This window comes from Orycteropus afer, unplaced genomic scaffold (assembly GCF_000298275.1).
Source record: "Orycteropus afer afer isolate SDZICR_OR568_19922 unplaced genomic scaffold, OryAfe1.0 scaffold00193, whole genome shotgun sequence".
Classification (NCBI taxonomy): Eukaryota; Metazoa; Chordata; class Mammalia; order Tubulidentata; family Orycteropodidae; genus Orycteropus; species Orycteropus afer.
Window position 1 is genome coordinate 1,377,672 of NW_006921780.1, and position 8,856 is coordinate 1,386,527.

Consider the following 8,856-nt stretch of genomic DNA (forward strand, 5'->3'; position numbering starts at 1 on the left):
AGCAGCATCACAATAAATGGAGAGAAGATTGAGGTTGTCAAAGAATTCACATTGTTTGGTTCTACAATCGATGCCAATGGAAGCAGCAGTCAGGACATCAGACAACGTGTAGCATTGGGAAGGTCAACCGTGAAGGAACTGTTTCAAGTACTGAGGAGCAAGGATGTCTCCTTGAGGACTAAGGTGCGCCTGACACAAGTCATGATATTTCCAATCGCCTGGTATGCATGTGAGAGCTGGACAATGGATAAGGAAGACCAAAGAAGAGTTGACACTTTTGAGTTGTTGTGCTGGTGATGAATGCTGAAAGTACCATGGACTGCTAAAAGAACTAACAGATCTGTCCTGGAGGAAGTGCACCTGAAATGCTCCTTGGAAGTGAGAATGGCCGACTTCTTCTCATCTATTTTGGTCATGTTGTCAGAAGGGACCATTCCCTGGAGAAGGATGTCATGCTTATAGGGTGGAGGGTTGACGAAAGAGCTGGAGGCCTTCAACAAGATGGATTGACACAGTGGCTGCAATGATGGACTCAAGTATAGCAGGGATCATGAAGCTGTCATGGGATTGGGCAGTGTTTCATTCTGCTGCGCGTGGGGTCACTATGAGTCAGAAATGACTCAATGGCACCTAACAACAACAACAACAAGGTTATAAGTCAGGAAGCATAGTGGTAACCAGGAGGTTGGCTCCTGAGGGACTGCAGAACTAGATGTGAAGAGAGGGCCCAATGTTAGGTGAACTTGCTCATAAATATTTACTTTTAAAAACTGTTTCAATCCATGTCTAGAGTTTTATAAGAAACTGTAAGCTGAGTAGATGAGTGAATATAATCTCACTGGAATCCAGCCAAACTGCCAACTGGCTTGTTGACTGTTGTTATGTTGTTAGATGTCATTGAGTCAGTTCCAACTCATAACAACTCTATGTACACAGCTTGGTCCTATACAAGTTTCAGAATCATTGCTATGCTTAAGCTTATTGTCATAGTCACTACATCAATCCATCTCATTGAGGGTCTTCCTCTTTTTCACTGATCCTTTAACTTTCCAAGCATGATGTCCTTTTCCAGGGACTGGTCCTTCCTTATAACATATCCAAAGTGGGTGAGCTGAAGGAGCACTATCTTCCCTTCTAAGGACCATTCAGGCTGTACTTCATTCAAGACAGACTTGTTCATTCTTTTGGCTGTCTATGGTATATTCAGTATTCTTTGGAAACACCATAATTCAAATGCATCAGTTCTTCAGTTTTCCTTATTCATTGTTCAACTTTTACATGCATATGAGACAATTGAAAATAACATGGGCTGGGTCATGCACACTTAGTTCTCAGAATGACTTTTTTTTTTTTTTTTTTTAACACTAAAGAAATCCTTTGCTGCAGATTTTCCAATGCAATATGTCATTTGATTTCTTGACTGTTGTCAACCACATTGTGTGGGGAGAATCCTCCAGACCTATTCATGGATTTGGGACTCCTCCCAGCCTCCCAGCCTCCACCATTGCGTGAGCCATTTCCTTGGCAGTTTGTGCATTCTGTGAGATGTTACAGTGCAATATAGAACCTTAAGACAGGAGAGAGAGTACTGAGGGGAGGTGGTAGGAAGAGTTGATGTTAGAGATGATGGAGTTGAACACCAGTTTGTAAAAGTTGGATATTCGGGACATTTTTAACTTTTGCCATCTGTTAACATCTTTAATGGAGGATGATGACTAGAAGGGCTATATTGAGTAATTCACTGCAGGGCACTTGTTTAGAGAAAGTGAGGAGGATTTGAAATACTTATGGATGAAAATCAAAGACTACTGTCTTCAGTATGGATGAGACCTCAACACAAAGAAAATAAAAATTCTCACAACTGGACTAATAAGCAAAATTGGACATTTGGGACGTCTTTAACCTCTGCCTCATAGGGACCAGCCTTGTGCTGATCCTTTTAAAATAAATTATTTGAGCAGCAAGATTTTGTCATCTGCAGGTCTCAGGCTGTAAAGGAGTCTTCCTCCAATCTTGATGCCATATTCTTCTTCATATATTCCAGCTTCTTAGAGTATTTGCTCAGCATACAGATTAAGTGCATATGGTAAAAAGATAGAACCCTGACACACACATGTCTTGATTTGAAACAATGTAGTATCCCTTCATTCTGTTTGAGCACCCTCATTCTATTCTAGCAATGACCTCTTGGTTCTGCATGAGCACAATCAAGGGTTCTGGACTTCCCATTCTTTACAATGTTATCATTTGTTCTGATTCACACTGCCGAAAGCCTTTGCATAGTCCATAAAATACAGGTAAACATCCTTCTAGTATTCTGTTCTTTCAGCCAAGATCTATCTGATATCAACAATGATATTCCTTATTCCACACCCTCCTCTGAATCCATCTTGATTTTCTGGCAGTTCCATATTGATACTGCTGTAACTGTTTTTTGAATTATCTTCAGCAAAACATTACTTGTGTGTGCTATTAATGATATTGTTTGATAATTTCTGCATTGTGTTGAATCACCTTTCTTTGGAATGGTCACAAATATGGATGTCTTCCAGATGTATGGTTTGTTGATTAGATCTATCTTATTATCTCTACAGAACAAAAGCCTTTAAATACTATGCTTAGATTTAGTTCTGGCCTAGAAAACCAGGCAAAAGAACACAAAATAAAGCAAAATCTCTCTTTAAATAAAATTTAAAGACTGTGACATTATTAATGATAATAATGATTTTTAATAAAACTATAAATTTATTCCTGGAGGAATTAAATTTAGGAAGCAGTTTGATTGACTCTATAATGCTATAAAAATATCCTTTGGCAACAACAAAAATAATTGAGGATAACAAATAGATGAAAATGAGAAGGATTAGTTGAATATAAAACAAAACAAAATAGATATCTTAGAAATGAATGAATAAGAGCTTCTGAATAGATGTGACTGACATATTTAGCATAGCTGGTCAGGGAGCAGGCCTGACCCCATTTTATTACAACCTCCTGCTTCTGTATTTCCAAGGAGGTTATGTGCAGGACCCCTAAAATTAAAGTACTTGACCAAAGTAAAATGGCTGGTCTTGAGCCTGAATTCTGATTCCACTTTGACTCATGCTAACTTCTTTATCAATCAGTGACCCCAGTACAGAGTTAAAAGCCTATGACTAAGAAGTGACTTCCTCTTTGAGCTAAAGGAAGGTCTTGACTTAAACAGACTAAAATACATAACAAATGATATCCCCTACAACTGTACAACTGTCAAACTCTTAGGCAGACTTAACTACATAACTAAAGAAATATTTTTAATGTTCTTAAGGGAGGGTCTTGACACAAGATCCTTATCAGAAGTCCCTTAAGTAGCCCTCATAAAATGTTTAGCATAATTACCTGTAACAGTATTTGACACCCCTTTGTCTTATATTCAAACTAACCAATCCATATTTGTAATTCCAAACAATCACTAAAAAGACCCTACCTCAAGGTGTCCTGCCTCCTGAACCTGCAACTTCCAATTAAAATATTATAACTGATTTCCTAGTTTCTGTTGCATATCTGACTCTGGGAAGCAGATGCTTCTTGGGTTTGCTGGTCTTCACTCTGTGTGGGCTAGTGTCTCTCTATCTGAATTTTTTTATGCCTTCGGTAATTATCTTTGTTCCACTTTAATAGATCTGAGAGTTGTGCTTTAGGATATTTCATGGCATAGTCAGCAGGATTTGAGTGCATCTTCAGTGAATACTGAGAAATCAAGGATCCAGAGCCCAGCACCAGTATGAGCCCTTTAGTGCTCTCCTATTTCCACAAATTTTCGGGAGCTGCTCATGGTACCAAAAAAATCAAACCCACTGCTATCAAGTCAATTCTGACTGATAGTGACCCCCATTGGGTTTCCAAGGTGACAAATCTTTACAGAATTAGATTTCTCTGTCTTCTTTCCATGGAGTGGCTGGTGGGTTTGAACCAATTACCTTTTCCTTAACAGTCATATGCCTTAGGCACTATGCCACCAAGCACTCTCAAATCCCAAGCCATTGCTCTGTTACATAAACGACTGTTGGAGATTTATTGTTCTTTCTGTTTTTGCTTTTACTTTCATTTTGCTACTTGTACATTTTGGTGAGATTTTTGAGGCTGTCTTCTAGTGGAAGAACGCTGTGGCAGAATATTATCAGAATTCAGATTTGTAAACAGTCCAGACTCTACTTTTTCCAGGGCACATTTGGCTATTAGTGTTCCTTCAGTCTGTTTTCATGTGTAGATTACTTAGTAAAAGAGGAAATGCCACATTCAAGGTTCCAGTACAGTTTTGTACATTGATCATTGGCCTATGCTTACTGAGGGAAATTTAGATCAATGACAATTGTAGGGTTTATTTTACCTAGGTAAATTAACTTTACTGTGAAGCAAATTAGAATATAAAGGCTTCTGCATAAAATAGCCACAGTGGAAGACCTATTTCAATTGTCATTTAAAAGCCTCTAAAGGGCATCAGGAGAGTAAATTTGCATCCTTACAAACACTGTTTCCAAACAGCCCAAACAAATTATAACTTCTTTGGTCATTTCTTCCACTCCTGCCTATGACCATATCTCTGGCCCTGTCTATGATTCCTCACCACCTCCTGTTATTCCTATAACTCCATTTATCTAACCTTACCTTGTTGCACTTCTGCTGAAATGTCTTTTAAAAATTACCTTTATTCCCTGGTCCATAACTGAACTACACACAATTATAAAAGATTTTCATAAACTGCACCAATATCCCTATAAATTTACTGAAGAAGTTAAGATTTTAACAGATTTGTGCCAGTTAATAGCCATACTATTGGGACCTGAAAGGTCCCATTTGTGGATAGAAGAAGCTGACTGAGACCATCCCCTATAGTATATAACTTTAACACTTACTATTTCTGCCAACCAACTCATAATCAAAGCCAAAACAATGTATAGAAATCTTATTAAAACCAATCCTAAAATCTTCCTTCAAAAAAATTGATTGAGCTAAAGTTAAAATTGTAAGCTAGGAAAAGGTGAAGGCAGTTTTAATTACCAGGATAAAAAACCAAACCAAACTCACTGCCATCAAGTTGTTTCTGACTCATAGTGACCCCCATTTTGGTTTTCAAGACAGTAAATCTTTACAGTAGGTTGCTCTGTCTTCCTTCCACAGAGCGGCTGGTGGGTTTGAAGCACTGACCTTCCAGTTAGTAGTCAAGTGCCTTATCACTACACCAGAGCTCCTTAATTACCAGGTTAGACTAGCACAAATGTTCTTAACCACAATAAATTTAGAGTTTATACAGAGATTAACAATCACTCTTCTGTCTATTTATCATATGGTGGTGGCTTGTGTGTTGCTGTGCAGCTGGAGGATATGGCACCAGTATTTCAAATACCAGCAGGGTTACCCGTAGTGGACAGGTTCCAGGGGAGCTTCCAGACTAAGGCATACTTGGAAGAAGGAAGAGGCCATCCACTTCTCAAAGAATTGCCCAGTGAAAACCTTATGAATAACAGTGAAACACTCTCTGATATGTTACTGGAAAACTTATGAATAACCCTCAAACATTGTCCAATATATGCCAAAAGATGAGCCACTCAGGTCAGAAGGCACTCAAACTATGACAGGGGAAGAACTGCTTCCTCAAATTAGAGTCAACTTTAATGATGTGGTTAGAATAAAGCTTTTGGGACTATATTTGCTGATGTGACCTAATTCAAAATGGGAAGAAACAGTTCCAAAAATCCATTAATAATCACGACACAGAATATACAAAGTATGAATCTAGGAAAAATAGAAAATGTCAAAAATGAAATGGAATGTATAAAGATCAATATCTTCGGCATTAGTGAGCTGAAATGGACTGGTTCTGGCCAAACTGAATCAGACAACCACATGATCTACTAGGTGGGGAATGACAAGTTGAAAGAGGAATGGCATTGCATCCATCATCACAAAAAACTGTTTCGAGATCTATCCTCAAGTACAATGTTGTCAGTGATAGGATAATATCCACATGCCTACAAGGAAGACCTGTTATTATTACCATTATTCAAATGTACACACCAACCACCAAAGGCAAATATGAGGAAATTGAATATTTTTTACCAACGTCTGCAGTCTGAAATTGATCAAACACGTAATCAAGATGTATTAATTGTTACTTGTGATTGGAGTGAAAAAGTTGGAAACAAAGAATCACCAGTAGCTGGAAAATATGGCCTTGGTGATAGAAATTACGCTGCAGATAGCGTGATAAAATTTTGCAAGAGTAATGATTTATTCATTACAAATACCTATTTTTAACAACATAAACAGTAGCTATACATGTGGACTTCACCAGATGGAATACACAGGAATCAGATTGACTTCATCTGTGGAAATTGTTGGTCCCAGGTCTTGAAAGGAGTGTCGGTGCGAGGAAGCTACCACAGACACGATAATGCAAAAGCAAAAGGAAAGTTTATTCAAGCTCGAGCTCGGACCCTCAACTGTCACAGATGCAGCAGTTCAGGATTGAGAGCCTCGAACAAAGGGAAAGGGGGTCTTTTATCGGGGATGGAGCAGGTACAGTGAAGTTTCAATCAGAGAATTACAGGATTGGTTGTCATTTTTCAAATCGCGCATTGTCTCTAGTTGATTGGCTCTGTCCTGTGGCTGAGGCCGCAAACTGCCGTTTCTAGGAATTTCAAGTTTTTTCTGATATTTACTGATTGGTTGTTACTAGGGGGTAGTAAAGGAGGGGAGAGGGTTTTAGGACTCTGTGAGGTAAAGCCCTGAGGCGTGGGGAACGTGCTGGAGTCCCCGGCACTAATGGCTCCTGGTTAAAGAATAATTACCTGGAGGGCAATAGTACAAAACGAGTGGTCTCACAGAAATAGGCAATGGAGAGGCTCGGTTTTTTTAGTCAAAACAAGGCCAACTATGGAATAGACATAAGCTGACTATGGAATAGACCATCAACTGTTGTTGTTGTTATATGCTGTCAAGTCAGACCCGACTCATAGCGACCCCTCCTTGGATTTCTGAGGCAGTATCACTAAGGAAGTAGATTGCCTCATCTTCTTTCCGAGGAGTGGCTGGTGGGTTTGAACCACCAGCTTTCTGGTTAGCAGTCAAGTGCCTTAGGCACTACACTACCAGAGCTCCCAGACCATCAACTACTCATATGCAAGTTCAAGTTGAAGCTGAATACAATTAAATTAAGTCTACTAGAGCAAAAATATGACCTGGATTACATCCCTTTTGAGTTTAGAGACCATTTAAAGAACAGATTTGACTGATTGAAGACCAATGACTTAAAACAAAATGAATTGTTGGATGACATCAAGAACATTACCCATGAAGAAAAGAAAATGTCATTAAAAAGACAGGAAAGGAAGAAAAGACAAAAATGGATGTCAGAAGAGACTCTGAAATTTGCTCTTGAATGGAGAGTAGCTAAGGCAAATGGAAGAAATAACAAGATAAAAGAGCTGAACAGAAGATTTCAAAGAACAAGTCAAGAAGACAAGTCAATTATAATGAAATGTGCAAGAACCTGAAGTTAGAAAAACAAAAGGGAAGAACATGCTAGGCATTTCTCAAGCTGAGAGAACTGAAGAAAAAGTCAAGAATTGAGTTGCAGTATTGAAAGATTCTATGGGCAAAATATTGTATGATGCAAGAAACACCAAAAGAAGATGGAAAGTATGCACAGAGTCACTGTACCAAAAAGAACAGGTAAATGTTCATCTATTTCAGGAAGTGGCATATGATCAAGAACCGATGTTACTGAGGGAAGAAGTCAACACTGCACTGAAGGAAGTGGCAAGAAACAAAGCTTCAGAAATTGATGGAAAACCTATTGAGATATTTCAAGAAATGAAAGCCATGCTGGAGGCACTTACTCTTCTATGCCAAGAAATTTGGAAGACAGCTACTTGGCCAACTGTTTAGAAAAGATCCACATTTGAACCCATTCCAAAGAAAGGTGATCCCACAGAGTATGGAAATTATTGAACAATATCATTAATATCACATGCAAGTAAAATCTTGCTGAAGAAATTCAAAAATGATCCCAGGAGTATATTGATAGGGAATTTCCAGAAATGCAAACTGGATTCAGAAGAGGATGTGAGATAAAGGATGTCATTACTGATGTCAGATGGATCTTAGGTGAAAGCTAAGAATACCAGAAAGATGTTTATTTGTGTTTTATTGACTGTGCAAAAGCATTCGATTATGGATAACAAATTATGGATAACATTGAGAAAAAGTGAGAATTCCAGAATATTTTATGAGCTTATGAGGAACTTGTACATAGAACAGGAGGGTATCCTTCAAACAGAACAAGGGGATAGTGCATGGTTTAATATCAGGAAGCGAGTGCATCAAGGCTGTGTTCTTTTACCATAATTTATTCAATCTGCATTTAGAGCAAATAATCTGAGGAGCTGGACTATATGATGAGGAAAGGAACACCAAGTTTGGAGGAAGACTCATTAACTACCTGTAATATGCAGATGACATAACCTTCCTTACTGAAAGTGAAGATGACTTGAAGCACTTACTGATGAAGATTAAAGACACCGGTCTGCATCATGAATTACACCTCAACATAAAGAAAATGAAAATCCTTACAACTGGACCAATAAACAGCATTATGATAAATGTAGAGAAGATTGAAGTTGTTAAAGATTTCATACTACTTGGTTCCACAATCAACACCAATGGAAACAGCAGTCAAGAAATCAGATGATGCATTGCACTGGGAAAATCTGCTGCAAAAGACCTCTTTAAAATGCTGAAGAGCAAAGGCATCTTTTTGAAAACTAAGGTGAGCCTAACTCAAGTGTTTTCAATCGTCTCATATACATGTGAAAG